This window comes from Dermochelys coriacea, chromosome 3 (assembly GCF_009764565.3).
Source record: "Dermochelys coriacea isolate rDerCor1 chromosome 3, rDerCor1.pri.v4, whole genome shotgun sequence".
NCBI classification, from domain to species: domain Eukaryota; kingdom Metazoa; phylum Chordata; order Testudines; family Dermochelyidae; genus Dermochelys; species Dermochelys coriacea.
In genome coordinates this window covers 30,669,917-30,686,797 of record NC_050070.1, presented here as the reverse complement: position 1 = coordinate 30,686,797, position 16,881 = coordinate 30,669,917, and positions in this window count along the sequence as shown.

The following is a 16,881-nucleotide window of genomic DNA, read 5'->3' as shown; positions in this document are numbered from 1 at the left end:
AACTCTTTCTCATGATGGAGAGAGGCAATCCCGCATTCTCGTGTGAGTAAGGTTGGCATCATCAGGCCCATAGTTTGTACTACCGGTATGGCGCTGCACACGAAGATCATTACTGCATTCTACAGAGATGATGCAACATCTAAGGAGCCTTTAGAATACAAATTTTACTACAAAAGCACCTGTTTTCCATATAACACATCATGTTCATTAATAACCATGGGCACCAACTCCGTGGATGCTCTGGGGCTGGGAAAAAATGGTGGGTGCAGAGCACCCACTGGCAGCCCACGTATCAGCATCTTCCCCTCCCCACAGCACCTCCTGCCTGCTGGTGGGCCCCACCAATCAGCCCTCCCCTTCCCGCCCCCTGCCTCCTGTCCGCCGCAATCAGCTGTCCTTAGAGGCAGTTCTGAGCTGTGCTTAGGGCATGGACTTGTCTGGTAAGTGATGACACACAAAATCAGAGGGCCATGCTCCATCTTGAGTGCACTAGAGAGGAAGTGGGCACAAAGAGTTCCTTCCCCTGAATGAAACTATGCAGTGGGCAACTATAAATTAGTTTCAGAGTAGCAGCCGTGTTAGTCTGTATTCGCAAAAAGAAAAGGAGTACTTGTGGCACCTTAGAAACTAACACATTTATTAGAGCATAAGCTTTCGTGAGCTACAGCTCACTTCATCGGATGCTGTAGCTCACAAAAGCTTACACTCTAATAAATTTGTTAAAGCTTTTGTGAGCTACAGCATCCGATGAAGTGAGCTGTAGCTCACGAAAGCTTATGCTCTAATAAATGTGTTAGTCTCTAAGGTGCCACAAGTACTCCTTTTCTTTTTATAAATTAGTTGGCTGTGCTAAGAGACTAAGGGTGAGCAGTGCTGCCAAAGTGCATAGAGGGCAAATTCTGCCCTGACTCGCACCTTGTTCAGCTCTGTTGGTGTGGTTACTGTCTGGCTGGATCTTGGAATTCCTGGGTGGGTTCTTCATGCTTCTTTTACATTGTGTGGAACACCTATGACTGCAGCAAGGCTATGTTAAGTTACAAAAACTGAGGTGCTAGTCTTTTATCTTTAATATTAATTACTGTATATCGACTAGAGCTGATCCAAAAACTTTTATCAAAATGGGTTTTGGAAGAAAATGGTGTTTTTGACAAAATGGAAATGTTCACAAATTATTTTTGCCAAAAGTTTTCACTTTTCTTTAAAATTTGAGGGGTTTTCAATTTAAAGAAAATGCTGATCAAAACTAAAATGTTGTTTCTCTAGAAATTTTTCCTTAAGGGAAATATAATTTTCCAAGCTGCTATAGTATTCTTTAAATAATTCCAGAAATTGTTTAATCAATGTAATACAGTGACTCCTTTCTCAACTCGAGCTTTACTGTGCTGTGCTTCCCCAGCAACTTTTGGTTAGGAAAAGTCCTATTTCTTTGTCTCTTTCTTGACCTTTGAGATTAGAATATTAAAGGTTTGTGTATGCTATGTTAACATAGTGCTGAGTTCATTATTCATAAACTGCACTTTTGAGTGAATATCTGAGTGAGATGAAGCAGATAAAATAAATAATTCAATGCAATTCAGATTTACTCATGCAGGTGAATAAGTCCAAAGCTTTATATTTAGTTTCTAGGCCACTAAATTGTAATATAGAGACACAAGTTCTGCTTTTGATCTTGCTCCACTAATATGCTCTGCTGGTTTTTCACTCTGTACTTAGTGTTGCATATGAGATGCAATAGTGAGAAATAAAATACCATATGCAGTATAGGAGAAAAGAACATTATGTGTACTTAAGTGCTTACCAAGCATTTATGGGAGGTTTTTCAAGGTGTACTTAGGTTTCCGTTTCCCACTGAACGTCAGAGGGAGGTAAGCACTTGATTCTCATTTGTGCCTTTCACAGGGTGGGCTGCCCTTTATGGGAGTTGGGATCAGTCCTACTAGCTACCTCCCTTGGCAATGTGCTTTGAGGCAGAAAGAAGGAACCTGCTCTGCTCATTAGGGAAGAGACCTGCTGGGAGAAGGAAGATTCAGGAACTCTGCAGGAGATTCAGGCTCAGAGAGAACTGTCGGAAGGCTACAGTAGAATCAGATAGATGGCAGAAAGCATTAAGAGGGTCTCTGCAGAAGACCTAGAGAAAGACCAAGACACAGACAGCCCCAGAAAGGCTTAGGCTTAGAAACAGGCCAAGGTAGGAAGTGGCCCAAGGACATGAACCAAGGGGTCTGAGTAGTTGAACCTTTGCTGCTTGATACAGGGTCCTGGGATCAGAACTCAGAGTTGAGGGAGGGCCTGGGTTCCACTGTAAGGACACCAAGGAAGTGGGGTGAAAACCCCTTGACATGAGGGACAGAGATGAAGCCTGGAGTTGAGCTGAAGGCCGAGTACGAAGTTTGTTTTCCTCTCTGGAAGTTGGGGGAGGCTTATGGTTTGGCCAGAGGACTAAATGATTCAGGAGCACTGGAATCAGCTCATCCAAAAGCAAGAGATTGAAAAACTTGGCAATGGAGGACCACCAGGGGGAAACAGTGAGTGAACTAGAGTGGGGAAACTGAGGCACATGCTGCAGGTACTGAGAGGATAAGTTGTTTCTGTCACAGTACCTTTCAAAATCTCCCCCTTAAAGCTGCTTATAGTAATTAATTTATTAGTCAGAACTCTTTTTAGTATGTGTAAAATGATTTTAGGTTATCCTCTCAAAACTGTTATAATTAACCTTTTAGATAAATATAATTGAAGTGCAATAAAAGAACAGGTTGTAAAATGAGAATAATATTTCTACAGGAAAAATATTCAGGAATTTTTTGTTACCTTTCATCAAAATTTAATTTAAAAATAATTTTCAGAGTGCTGTATGGTCTGGTGTCATGCTGATATACTGTATAACTTAATTTTTTTTAAATATGTAGTTTGAGTAATCATTAAGGGGATTGGGCAGATTAATATTGGTAATTGTACAGGAGCTTTTCACACTTGGGTCACAAGCTAGAATCAGTAGTAACAAAGGCCCAGATCCACAAAGGGATTTAGGTTCCTAAACCCTGGATTTAAGCACTTCTGTAATTCACAAAACTCCTGCTCAACTGATGCCTAAACTCACACCCATGCCTAAATTTCCACTGTAAAATCTCTCTAGGTGCCCGAGTTTCTGCCTCTGGGCATGTGCATTGCTGCTTCAGTCTAGGGTGACTCACGTGGACACCTTAAAGCCCAGAGCCATCCTCAAACCAGATGAGGATAGGCGTTCCCTGCCTATCCCACCTGTGGGGCCCAATCTGGTAAGTGCGCAGAGCACACTTAACTCCACATAAAAAGACTAACTCCAACTGAACTCAATGAAAATTAGAGATAAGCACATGCTTAAATGCTTTTATGACTCAGGGCCTGAATGGGATGGACACTTGACCTCTTGCCCCAGTTTAACTGGTCTGAGGCATGCTGCCTTAGTGGTGTAGGACAGTGGTCCACTGGGTCTGCAGACTGTGTCTAAGGGGTCTGCAAAAGATGGTTACCATAGAACAGTGGTTTTCAACCTGTGGTCCGCAGACCCCTGGGGGGTCCTCTCAGACTATATCTAAGATTTCCCAAGGGGTCCACACGTCCATTTGAAATTTTTTAGGGGTCTGCAAATGAAAAGGGGTTGAAAACCACTGGTATAGAGAAACAAACTGCTGCTACACATGCCCTGTGAATAACGACATGCTTTTGGTTGCCAGGGCTGACAATCTAGTGTTTTTCCACAAGCGTCTTAAATCATTTTTAAAGTCTTTAAATATTATAGTAAGCCCTTGGGTTTTTCACAAGCCACACATTAATTAGCTCGCTTCTTAAACTCCAGCATGTGAAGTGGGAATGCTTTGAGAGGTCCTTGGCTGGAAAACACAAGGACTTCTTTTGATTAACTCCCTGCTTCACAATAATGATGGTCTGGGTCATTTTGATAAACTTTACCTGATTTTAAGTTTCTTAAATGTCATGATTAGCCTCCAGCCCAAACATTAAATTGGGTAAACCTGACATAATCCCACAAAGAGGTAGGGATGGGGAGGAGAAATCTGTGGGCCACCAATCACTGCCTGCCCTCTACTTCAGGAGAAGTGGAATCCAGCTCTACCACCTGGTTTATATAATCGAGGCGATCTGTGCTGGCCCTTTTAACTGCAATGTGCCTGGGATTAGCCTTGTTGTTTCTCGAGTGCCAGAAGTTTGGAAGAGCCATAAACTCTGTAGGTCCCATGTGCCGGTTTCTTGTATTAAGAGTTAGTTCCCACGCTTCTCTCTCTGTGTTTATAATAAAAATTCAGTATATATCCTTACAAGTAAAAAAGATGTTGTATGTGACAGGCCTGTGGAAATGGTCCAGGCAGGACTGCACCCCAACCCCAAATCAGGGCAGGTACGAGTTCTATCCAAAGCGATGAGTCCACATGCCTGCACACTGACTGACTGAGCTTGCGCAGCACTGCTGCCCATTCAACTCAATGAGCTTATCATTGCTGACTTGGGATCCCCGCTGCCCTCCATCTTGTGATCAGGCGTCCTCACCCTGGGGCTTTCAGACAAGCTGGGTTGCCATTCCTCTGCCTTATCTATTGAGGGGAAGGGGGCATCAGAGAAGGCTACTGATTTCCCCCAACTCCACTATCTAGATTTCTGTCTTGGGTGTTTCTAAGAAATCTTTAGGGTGGAGGAGGAGCAGTGACATCGCCCTGACAGAGTAAGAGGAAAGGGGAGACCCTTCTACTATCAGTGCTGCTGCTCTGCTAAGTGGCCAGGGTGAATAGCACTCTAAGGCTTAGTACAGTGCTCCTTCAGTGGATTCTCTTAAGCAGACATATGATGGCCCTTGAAGACCCTGGGAGGTGACCACCCAGCCACATATCCGAGAGGTCAGACCAGCATCATTCCTCTAAAGACAACAATGGTAAGCAGGGAAGAGGGGATTCTGATTCCAACAAATGAGGAGGGGTTAATTTGCTGCCCATCTTTGTGAGCAGACTTGTGGAGTCGGGGTTGTACAGCGTAACTGAATGCAGCAATGTTCCTTCAGTGCTGGCTTCCTAATCTTTCCAGACAAAGCTTTGGAGTAACCTGGGGATGAATTTAAAATTGTACATTACAGTAAGGAATTGCCAGCAGGTGCAGGTTTTCAGCATACGTGCCAAAACCTACATCTTCATTGTGAAAGAGCCATCTGAGAGTTGAGTCTGATCCCACAGCAGGAAAGGTAATTCACACAAAATCTGGAGGAGCTGGCAAAGTCAATGCAATTTAAAAATAAAAATAAATCAAGTTTTCCCCGATTGCAATGCAGAATTCCCACCACCACCACTGCCATATCACCTTGAAAGCCAGAACTAAGATTGGCAAAGTAAGAAAGGGACTTCTTAACCTTAATGAAATTCTCACTACCTGCACTCAGTTAATAATTAATAAGCCAAATCTTGGGGTCTTTATTCACTTCTGACTGGGTTCTCACTCAGGCAAAACTCTCCTTGAATTCATTGATATTTTTGCCTGAGTAGCAGCATGTGGCCAAACAATAATAAACATTCAGAGGTATTGCTATTTATATGTATTGCAGTAGCATCTTGGAGCTGTAGTATAGACCAGGACCTCATTGTGCCAGGCGCTGTACAAATGCAGAACACTAAGATGATTCCTGCACCAAAGAGTTTACAAATCCATGCTTCCTTAAATACCTCTTAAAGGAGTCATTCAGTTTAGATATCTTAGTGTACAACATCTGCACAAGTATCCCATTGAACTATTGTCACTCCCTTCACAATCCTATATCTTCACCTTCTCGTGGGGGGCACACCTGTAACGTTCAGGCAGTGCCTGTGGTTAGAGTATTGGCATACTAATGACATTAAAGTTGGCATTGTGCTGCTGGTTTTCCCCTGCAGAATGGGAAGTAGTTCATCTCCACTCCACTGCTTTGTTCTTCCCCTCAGATTACTTGGGTCACTTGGGCCCAGAACCTCAAAAGTATTTAGGCACCTAATTCCTATTAAGGATCTGGGCCCTACTCACTAATCATTAATTAGCTAATGTTTGCACTGTGTTCTTAAGGCAGAAAGGATTGTGTAAGTGCTATTGCTAGTATGATTATTTATTAGTCCCTAAAGTACAGTTGCTAAAAAGGTTTAGTTATTTCAGGTGCAATCAGCTATTTAATATACTCCAAATTTATGCATGCTATAGTGGGACTAGTGTAATTAGATTAATCAATTAAGTAATGTGAACATTATTCAACATAATCCTATAAGTAAAGCATATTTCTATTTATCTTGTACACCACAAAGTTAATGATCCATTCTGCAATCTAATTTACATGCAGAAGAACTTGGAAGGGAAATATTTCTACCTCACCCTTTTTAATATTTATATAAAATTGCTTTGCTGAGCCAAATCACCTGCTCCCATGTCAAATGTGTATGCCAACGTCTAGAGAGTCACATGAAAGAGCATTAGAGAAAGAGATGAGATTATAAAGAACTAAACCTAGGAGACATGCATTCCAATGCAGTGTATGGAATAAATGCCATGGATAGGAGGAGATCTGAAAGACTGGAGGAGATGACAGGTATAAGCAATCAAGTAGAACCCCTAAGGAGGATATACTATGGAAGTCAGCTGTGTTTGCAGTTGTTTATACATTCTCAGGGTGGTAAATAGAGGTGGTAAAACCTCTTCATAATATGTCAAAATATTCTGATATTTCTTTTTTTTCCACAGTGAAGTAAGTCATCCCAAACAGCTATAAATTAAAAGGCATTATTACATTGCTGGGCGAGAATTCTGAGTTTGTATTAGATAGGTAGCAGTTTTACTCTCTAATAATACGCTTGTGCCTCTGTACCTGTCTACTATTTCTCTCTTGCGCTTCTCATAACACATTAACAAGATTGTGTTATTTCAATGAGCAGCATATTTAGGGAGCTATCTAAATCCCAAACAGTTGAAAGCAACTGCATAACCTTTTCATAAAGGAAGAATCATAGAATATCAGGGTTGGAAGGGACCTCAGGAGATCATCTAGTCCAGCCTCTGCTCAAAGCAGGACCAATCCCCAACTAAATCATCCCAGTCAGGGCTTTGTCAAGCCTGAGCTTGAAAACCTCTAAGGAGATTCTACCACCTCCCTAGGTAACCCATTCCAGTGCTTAAGAGTGAGCATGCCCCAAGGAAAGTCAGTTTACCGTCTCAGAAAGTAGGTTCAGATACACAAGAGACTATTTAAATTATTTTAGAAAGGGAAACAGATGGGTACTATTGTAGAACATTCTTCTCTGTTAATAAGTAATTTCCAAGGAAAAAATGAATTTGGGCTAATATGTACTTTTTTATATTTTGTGCTTCTTCCTCTAACTTCTCAGTGAATCCTTTATTTCAATGCATTTGAAGGAAGCTAAGAGGCACTAGCAGGTGTTTGACATTAACTGTGCAGTCTGATTATATTTTCAAAGCTATAAGGAAAAATCTGAGGTAACTTTTCACAGGGGGAAATATACAGAGAGTGAGAATGAGTTTTATGGGATTTTGGTTTTGATTTTTAGTCCCCCTTGTGTTTGAATCCCAATGTCATGGACTTCAATAGGGCCAGGATTCCATCTCCGTGCATAAAGCCATCTACATTTTCAATCCTCCATTTAGGTCAGCTAGCTTAAGTTTAAAGTACTACCTAACAGTGTGAACAGGAGTCAGTGAAGACAAGACCTTAGTCTAATAAAAATGGGCCAACTGCAGCTCTCCTTAATTTAAATGGGCAGTAAAATACCTCCCTTGTGAGTAACTCAAGAGCAGAATATAAACTGCTTGTTATGCCAACAGCTCCTAATTGCTGCTTCTTTATTCTGGTTGCTTCTTGCACTATTTAGGATTCTTCTATCGGGGCCTTGGGTACTATACTCCTGGTGTCCTTTAAATAAGACTTTTCCATTCTGTGTGTTGTACTTCACACTCTGACTCATTTTTGTCAGTGATTTATTCATGTCCCACTACCACCCGAGTAGCTGTGTTAGTTCCCTTTTGTTTGGCTAAGTAGATACACAGCTCAGTCAAGGTGGACTTTGACTCTTGTTTGCTGACAGGGATATCAGCGTCTGGTGGCAAAACTCTCATTTACTTCAGTGGGGCCAGGATTTCATCCCTGGAACAAGAGCTTTTTTCCTGTGAGGAGAAATGCTTGGCTGCTAGTAATTGTGGTGACAGTCCTCCTGCTCTCTTGTCCTACAAGGATTCCAGAACCATGTGATATGTATATGTTTACCTACCAGGAAGAGAAGAGGGAAAAAGTATATTAACTTTCCCATCACAAAAGTGGGAACTGTCTGTTACTTCTGTCCAAAAGCTTAAACTGGGATTTTGACTAGCATATAGAAAAGGAGTCTTGTGGCACCTTAGAGACTAACAAATTTATTAGGCATAAGCTTTCGTGAGCTACAGCTCACTTCATGAGCTGTAGCCACGAAAGCTTATGCTCTAATAAATTTGTTAGTCTCTAAGGTGCAACAAGTACTCCTTTTTTTCTTTTTGCGAATACAGACTAACACGGCTGCTACTCTGAAACCTGTGAATAGCATATGTTCTCACGATTTCTGCTTAACTCACAGCAACAATGGCTAGCGAGGTCCAAAACAGAAGCCCAAGAAGCTCTTCTAAAAGAAAAATGGTTGTATAGTCCCTTGTATCTTACTATGCTGAGGCAAGAGGTAATTGCCTGATACAGAATTACTTGGCTGTCTTGTTAGTGCCTTCCGAACTAGTCATGACTTTGAAAAGCAAAGAAAGAAATCCTAGCCTTAGAATAAAACAAAAAGGGATGCAGAAGAGCATCCAGATTCATAATGGGAAGTTGCAGTGGTTAGGTTTAGGCTTAGGCTTAGGGCTTGTCTACATCTAAACGCTGCAGTGCTGTACTGCTGTAGCTCTTCGGTGAAGACACTACCTATGCCGGCGGGAGGGGTTCTCCCATGTGCAATAGGTATACCACTCCCCAAGAGGTGGTAGGCTAGGCAATGAGAGCTTGTCTATACTGGCATGCTAAATTGCTGTACCCGTGTTGATTTAGTGGGTCTCGGTGAAGACGTAATAAGTCAATGGCAAAGCACTCTCCCATCAACTTCAGTACTCCACTCCCCAAGAAGCGGAAGGGTAAGTCGATGGGAGAGCATCTCCCACTGACACAGAACAGCGTAGCACTGTGTTAGGTCGATGTAAGCTACGTCACTCAGGGGGGTCAGACCCCCTGAGCGATGTAACTTACATTGACTTAAGCAGCAGTGAGGACCAGACCTGAGAGAATTCTCTCATCAACCTAGCACTGTCTACACAGGGTGTTAGGTTGGTTTAACTGTGTCATTCTGTCCTACTAGAATAGTTAAAAAAGGACTTGTGAAATTTTCTTCTCAGCATGACACTCTGTTTCAACACATGACCAGTAACAGCTTGGCATAAACATCACCACCTGCTCTGCTAAATCTCACCTTTCTTACTCCTCCACTGCCTTCCTCTTGACTTGATTTTCCTTCTCATCTTCATAAAAGTAAAGTGAACACAAGACAGCTGGTTTTAGAAAGCTGTTTCCTGGTCCTCAGTGCTCAGGTGAAAAGAGCAAAAAAGTTTGATATACTAAGGTAGAGATGTGTCTGTGCACTAATGGGTAAGTGTGCTGGTTCAGCGAACCAATTACAGATGTATGGTCTGCAAGATTCTGTTCAGTAATTGTAGACATAGAAGAAACTCTAAGGAAAATAAATACAGTGAGCACCTAACTGATGTATAGTCACTCTTTAAAAATAAACTCTTCCTTCAAGCTTTGGCTGTTCAATTTTTTCTGCACATCACTTGAAACATGGTAATTGTGTATGTACTTGATTGGATGAGAATAGCAGAGGCCAATTATTTCTTGTAGTTGTAATTATATTTTTCTTTCGGTCTCCTGGAAATCATGAATTCTTTGCAACTAGCCTAAAGCTGAAGCATTATTGAAGGAATCTGATTTAACTGTGCCTAACAGGAGTGTATAGTCAAAAGGGCTTCTCCCTAGAACTTTTTATTTAGTTTTTGACTTATTTTTGCATTCCATTCTTTGTCCTTTTAAAAGCATGGAATGGAAAGCTCTGGCTTGTTTCTGTGCGCACTTTAGTACTCGAATAGCTATCTACCTGCAAACACAGTCTTAACATTATACATTGTGTTTGCAATGTTTGTATTTGCAAGTAACTGGAGGCTGAGTCGAGACCCTTCTCAAAATCAGGGCCAAAACTCAATATTCCTTACCAATATTGTTAGTGATGTCTTATCGCCATGTCAGTCCTAGGATATTACAGGACAAGGTGAATGAGGGTAATATCTTTTTTGGACCAACTTCTATTGGTGAAAGAGACGAGTTGATTATCAGAAATTTCCCTCCCTTCCTATGTATGTTTTCTATGGCGCACTTGCCCATACTATAGTGTTGATATCTATAAGCACTGTAGGTTTTACCACAGTGTGTTTTAGAGTTGTCTACACTGCCTCACAGTGCAGGACCATGGGGGGTGTGAATTGCAGAGTGACCCAAAATGTTCTGGTCTAACTGCTCTGTGTGGATGCTGCTTGAAGTGGGAGCTGGAAACCCAAATTACATCCATACCCCTGCATGATTAAATCTGACTCCCTCCCACATCTATCATTAGTTATGATTTTTTCAATCAAGAATCAAGGAGGCAGGAATAGAAGAAAACATACAACTGTTTATTAACAAGGACCCCCAAAATCAATAATGGATAAGTAAAACCACTTGGGTGTTAACCAAATCAACAGGCTGGGGTGGGGTGTGGTAGGACTAGGGGGTCTGAAAGGGCCAGGCACACTCTGCCACAGCTCCCTATGAAATAAGTAAGAAAGGGGAAAAAAAAGTGATCCAGGTAACTACAGGCCAGTTAGTTTGACATCTGTAGTATGCAAGGTCCTGGAAAAAATTTTGAAGGAGAAATTAGTTAAGGACATTGAAGTCAATGGTAAATGGGACAAAATACAACATGGTTTTACAAAAGGTAGATCGTGCCAAACCAACCTAATCTCCTTTTTTGAAAAGTAACAGATTTTTTTGATAAGGAAATGCAGTGGATCTAATTTACCTAGATTTCAGTAAGGCATTTGATACCGGGCCACATGGGGAATTATTAGTTAAATTGGAGAAGATGGGGATCAATATGAACATCAAAAGGTGGATAAGGAATTGGTTAAAGGGGAGACTGCAACGGTCCTACTGAAAGGCGAACTGTCAGGTTGGAGGGAGGTTACCAGTGGAGTTCCTCAGGGATCGGTTTTGGGACCAATCTTATTTAATCTTTTTATTACTGACCTTGCACAAAAAGTGGGAGTGTGCTAATAAAATTTGCAGATGATACAAAGCTGGGAGGTATTGCCAATTCGGAGAAGGATCGGGATATTATACAGGAGGATCTGGATTACCTTGTAAACTGGAGTAATAGCAATAGGATGAAATTTAATAGTGAGAAGTGTAAGGTTATGCATTTAGGGATTAATAACAAGAATTTTAGTTATAAATTGGGGACGCATCAATTAGAAGTAACGGAACAGGAGAAGGACCTTGGAGTATTGGTTGATCATAGGATGACTATGAGCTGCCAATGTGATATGGCTGTGAAAAAAGGTCTCATTTGGTCTATAAATGAGGATGGGATGTTTAACTGTTGTGATACTTGCTTCACATGAAGAGGGTAAAATAGATCACCAACATGGATTAAGGAACAAATCTCTCTTAACAGCATATTGGCAAGGAACTTGAGTCTTACTATCCTTCTTCTGGAGCTTTTAGCATGAGTCATCTATTAGAATCAGGTGGATGAATCCTGCATAATTTCATGCAATTACAGTGGGAAGTATTGGACTTTGTTTTTAATGTGAACAAACATTACTTTCCTTTAAAAAGTACTGTGGGCTTCATAGAAAAATGATTGGGAGTGAACTGAAGCAAGAGGTGGTTGAGTTAATTATATAATTTTTTGTCAGGCAACAGTTCTATACTGTAGTATAGAAGAAAAGCCTAATTAGACATCAGCACCATGATTAATGGTCATGCACGTAATGGTGGTATTGGAGTGAGGGTCAGCGATGAGAAGCTGACTGAAATAAGTGAGTTTTAAGGAATGATTTGAAGCAGAGGACTATCACTTGTGTAAGCAGCTAGCTGGGAGGGGGGAGAGACTTGGGTGTGTTTATGTAAATACAAAAGAAAAGGAGTACATGTGGCATCTTAGAGACTAACAAATTTATTTGAGCATAAGCTTTTGTGAGCTACAGCTCACTTCATCGGATGGGTAGTGACTCATCCACTCCCAGTCCCTATTCAAGCCTAAGTTAATTGTATCCAGTTTGCAAATAATTAATTCCAATTCAGCAGTCTCTCATTGGAGTCTGTTTTTGAAGTTTTTTTTGTTGAAGTATTGCTACTTTTAGGTCTGTAATCGAGTGACCAAAGAGATTGAAGTGTTCTCCAACTGGTTTTTGAATGTTATAATTCTTGAAGTCTGATTTGTGTCCATTTATTCTTTACATAAAGACGTCCAGTTTGACCAATGTACATGGCAGGGGGGCATTGCTGGCACATGATGGCATATATAACATTGGTAGATGTGCAGGTGAACGAGCCTCTGATATTGTGGTTGATGTGATTAGGCCCTATGATGGTGACCCCTGAATAGATATGTGGACACAGTTGGCAAAGGGCTTTGTGGCAAGGATAGGTTCCTAGGTTAGTGGTTCTGTTGTGTGGGGTGTGCTCACTGGTGAGTATTTGCTTCAGGTTGGTGGGCTGTCTGTCTGTCTGTAAGCAAGGACTGGATGTCTCCCCAGATGTGTGAGAGTGATGGGTCATCCTTCAGGATAGGTTGTAGATCCTTGATCTGTTCTCAGCCCCCCGAAAGACCCGGAAGGCAAAAAAGGAGAGGAAGGCCGCGAAGACCTTGGGAACCCGGATCCTGACCCAGGGCCAGAAGACCTCCCTAGTAGGCAGATGGATGCGAGCAGCCAACAGAGAAACTTCCACCACAGAAGGTGACCCAGAAGCTGCCCCCAGCCATGACGGCAGTGAGCCGTTGGAAGAAGCAGAAGCCGGCCCCTGGGAGCTTCAGCAGGTTAGTCCCGGGAGAGAGACTTTTGGGCTGGACCAGGCGGAGGACCCCAGATGTGATAATGCCAGGAAAGAGGTGGCCAAGATTGATGGGATACCCATGGATGGGAAGGTCCGGGGTCCCGGATCTTACTTTATAGCGAAGAAAGATCTCCTGTACCGTGTGGTGCAAATGCAGGAGCAAGAGATACAACAACTTCTGGTGCCACGAAAATATCAAAATGCCATATTGAGTCTCGTCCACAGTCACCTGTTTGGAGGACACCTAGGGGTAGAGAAACCAAGGCATGGATCCTGCAGAGGTTCTTCTGGCCAGGAGTACATGAAGAAGTCTGGCGATACTGCACCTCTTGTCCGAAGTGTCAGTTACATAGCCCTCGCCCGCACTTGCGGGCTCCTTTGATACCTCTTCCAATAATAGAGAATCCTTTTGAATGGATAGCCATGGATCTGGTAGGGCCCCTAGAGAAGACATCTTGTGGCCACCAACATGTGCTTGTTGTACTGGACTATGCAACCCGATACCCGGAAGCTGTTCCCCTGCGCAACACAGCTTCCAAGACAATAACTAAGGAGCTAGTACAGATCTTTGCCTGGGTTGGGCTACCCAAGGAGATTGATTGATCAAGGGACACCTTTCATGTCCAAATTCATGAAAGATCTCTGTTCATTGCTCCATTACAAACCCTACAAAATAATCGAAGCCGTGGGAAAGGTGAAATATAAGGTGTGGCAGCCAGGCCGCCGGAAATCAGAGCAAATTTATCACATCAATCTTCTATAAACTTGGTACGATTGAGAGGCATGCTTAGTCATGCAGGAGACCCTTCCCCAGGAAGATAACTTACACGAGGAAGTGAGGATATCATCCGACTTGACGCAGATCTAAAAGATCGAGGCAGCCAACATGATTAATCGCAACAGAGATGTGTTCTCTACAAAACCAGGGCGAACGACTGAGACCTATCACCATATCCGCGTGATCCCCGGAGCCAAGGTAACATTGAGACCCTACCGAATCCCAGCAGCCAAAAGAGAGGAAATCAAGGCCGAAGTAAAGAAAATGTTAGAATTAGGGGTTATTTAAGAATCTTACAGTCAGTGGTCCAGTCCAATTGTTCTAGTGCCTAAACCTGACGGTACCTTGAGATTCTGTAATGACTTTCGCCGACTGAATGAAATATCCCAGTTTGATGCATACCCCATACCACGCATCGATGAATTGGTTGACCGACTGGGTAGTTCCCGATTCTTGACTACACTGGATCTGACAAAAGGGTACAGGCAGATTCCTCTGACCAAAGAAGCTAAAGAAAAGACAGCATTCTCCACCCAGATGGGCTATTCCAGTACACGTCCTCCCTTTTGGGCTATATGGGCCCCAGCCACATTCCAGCGCCTCTGGATAAGCTGCTGCACCCTCATACTAGTTATGCAGCTGCATACCTAGATGATAGGATCATTCATATGCCAGACTGGGGAACCCACTTGGAAAAAGTTGAGGCAGTACTGCGCTCCTTAAGGCAGGCTGGCTTCACTGCTAATCCCGCTAAATGTGCCATAGGGCTAGGAGAGGCTAGGTACCTGGGATATATTGTGGGAAGGGGCATAGTAAAGCCCCAAATGAATAAGCTAGAGGCAATTCAAAACTGGCCCCGGCCGACCCGAAAGAAGCAGGTCTGTGCGTTCCTAGACGTGATAGGCTACTACCGATGGTTTATTCCCCACTTCGCCACTAGGGCAAGTCCCCTAATGGACCTGGTGAAGGCCCGAGGTCCAGACATGGTAAAGTGGACTGACGCAGCAGCGGGGCCATTTACAGACCTTCGGACGGCCCTCTGTAATGACCCCGTACTCATAGCCCCGGACTTTAACAGGGAATTTGTTTTACAAATAGACACTTCCGAGGTGGGGTTGGGAGCAGTTCTGTCGCACATGGTGGGAGAAGAGGAACACCCAATCCTCTACCTAAGCAGAAAGCTTCTCCCAAGAGATCAGAAATATGCAGTAGTCGAGAGAGAATGCCTTGCTGTCAAATGGGCTATGGAGACGCTGCATTATTACCTTTTAGGCCAGCAATTTACTCTTGTGACGGACCATGCACCCCTCTACTGGATGCAGCGGAATAAGGAAAAGACTGCAAGGGTCACCAGGTGGTTCTTATCCCTCCAACCATTCCAGTTCTGCATACGGCACAGGGCTGGATGCCACCCTGGCAACGCTGATGGTCTGTCATGAGCATACTGCCTGGCGTCTCAAGTTGCCCCAACTCTATGGTGTTGAGCAGAGGGAGGCGGGATATGTGATGGTGCAAGGCCAGATGGCTATGGAAAAATAGTCTTATTGGGATCCGGGAAGTGAGCAGGCGAAGCCCATCCACCGCTAAAGGTTCCCCCCCAGCCTAAAAGGGGGATCCACAGGACCTAGATACCCAAAAAATTTCAGGGGACAACTAATGAAATAACAGGGACAGGAGTGTCAAGGGGTCAAACGAAGGGAACCGGATGGGGACACCGAGCAGAGAACCCCGGACAGCACCCACTGCTCCTCAAAGACATCAAGGGAGTCAGAGGACGCCATCCAGAGGAACTCTGCCCAGATACGTGAATGGACCGAGGATCGGAAATAGGCCCCACAGTCACAGGAGACTCCATCGGCCAACCTCCTCACTCTGGTTTTATAGATGGCCATTTTAGCTAGGGCCAGGAGGAGGTTGACCAGGAGATCCTGTGACTTTGTGGGGCCACGGATAGGGAGTGCATAGATAAGAAGGTGAGGGGAAAAGTGCAACCAAAAGCGTAATAAAATATTGGTGAGGAGCCGGAATAAGGGCTGCAGCCTGGCCACACTCCAGGTATATATGTGCCAGGGTTTCCCTCATTGCCGCAAAAGGGGCAGGTGTCTGGGATGAGGTGAACCGCACCAAGTACATGCCCGTGCTCATGGCTCCGTGAAGGAGCCGCCAACTGACATCCCCGGCGGGCCTCAGAACTAAGGTGGAATTAGGCTGGCCCACCGGGGCTCCTCACCTCCAAAGGTGGCAAGAGGTCCCGCCTTTTGTTCAGGGTGGGTCACGAGGGTGAGGGCATGAAGGGTATGGAGCACGAGCGTGTATAGATGTTTTCTTGGCGTGGTTCGAAAGCAGACCGGCTGCATCTCTTGCAGCCGGCTTACAGTAAAGGGGTGAGGGGGTTGGTTGGGTCCACGGAGCAGGGGTCCAATTAAAAGGTCCGTAGGGCCTGGGGTAGTGGGTGGGCGGGGCGTGCCCTTGTGCAGGATCCGGTCGAGATAAACCTGAGCAGCGGGCGGCAAAGCGGCCTTCACCTCCTCAAGTATGCGCCGGGGAGTACAAGGTCTGGAGAGCCCCATGCGCTGAGCGAGCGTCAGGGGATCCAGCCAGTCTCCCCGGTCATAGTCGAGGAGGTATCCGACTCTTGTGACTTCGGCCAGGACCAACCTCTGGCGCACCGAGCGGGACTCCGCCACCTGCGCATGAAGCTAGGGGTTGTGTAGCAGGGGCTCCACGAGGAGATCTGCCCCCTCGGTGGCCATCACGGACCTGGTCATTGAAAAGAGTTTCCAGGTCCGGAGGAGGTCTTGGTAGAAGACCGGCAGCCCAGAGAGGTCTCGCGGAAGACCTCTCAGATGGAGATAAAGGAGCTGCCAGTTGTATCTGAGCCCTCGGAAGCGGCGCAGAAAGGCGTGCGCCAGTATGCTCCATGCCAGACTACCTGCAC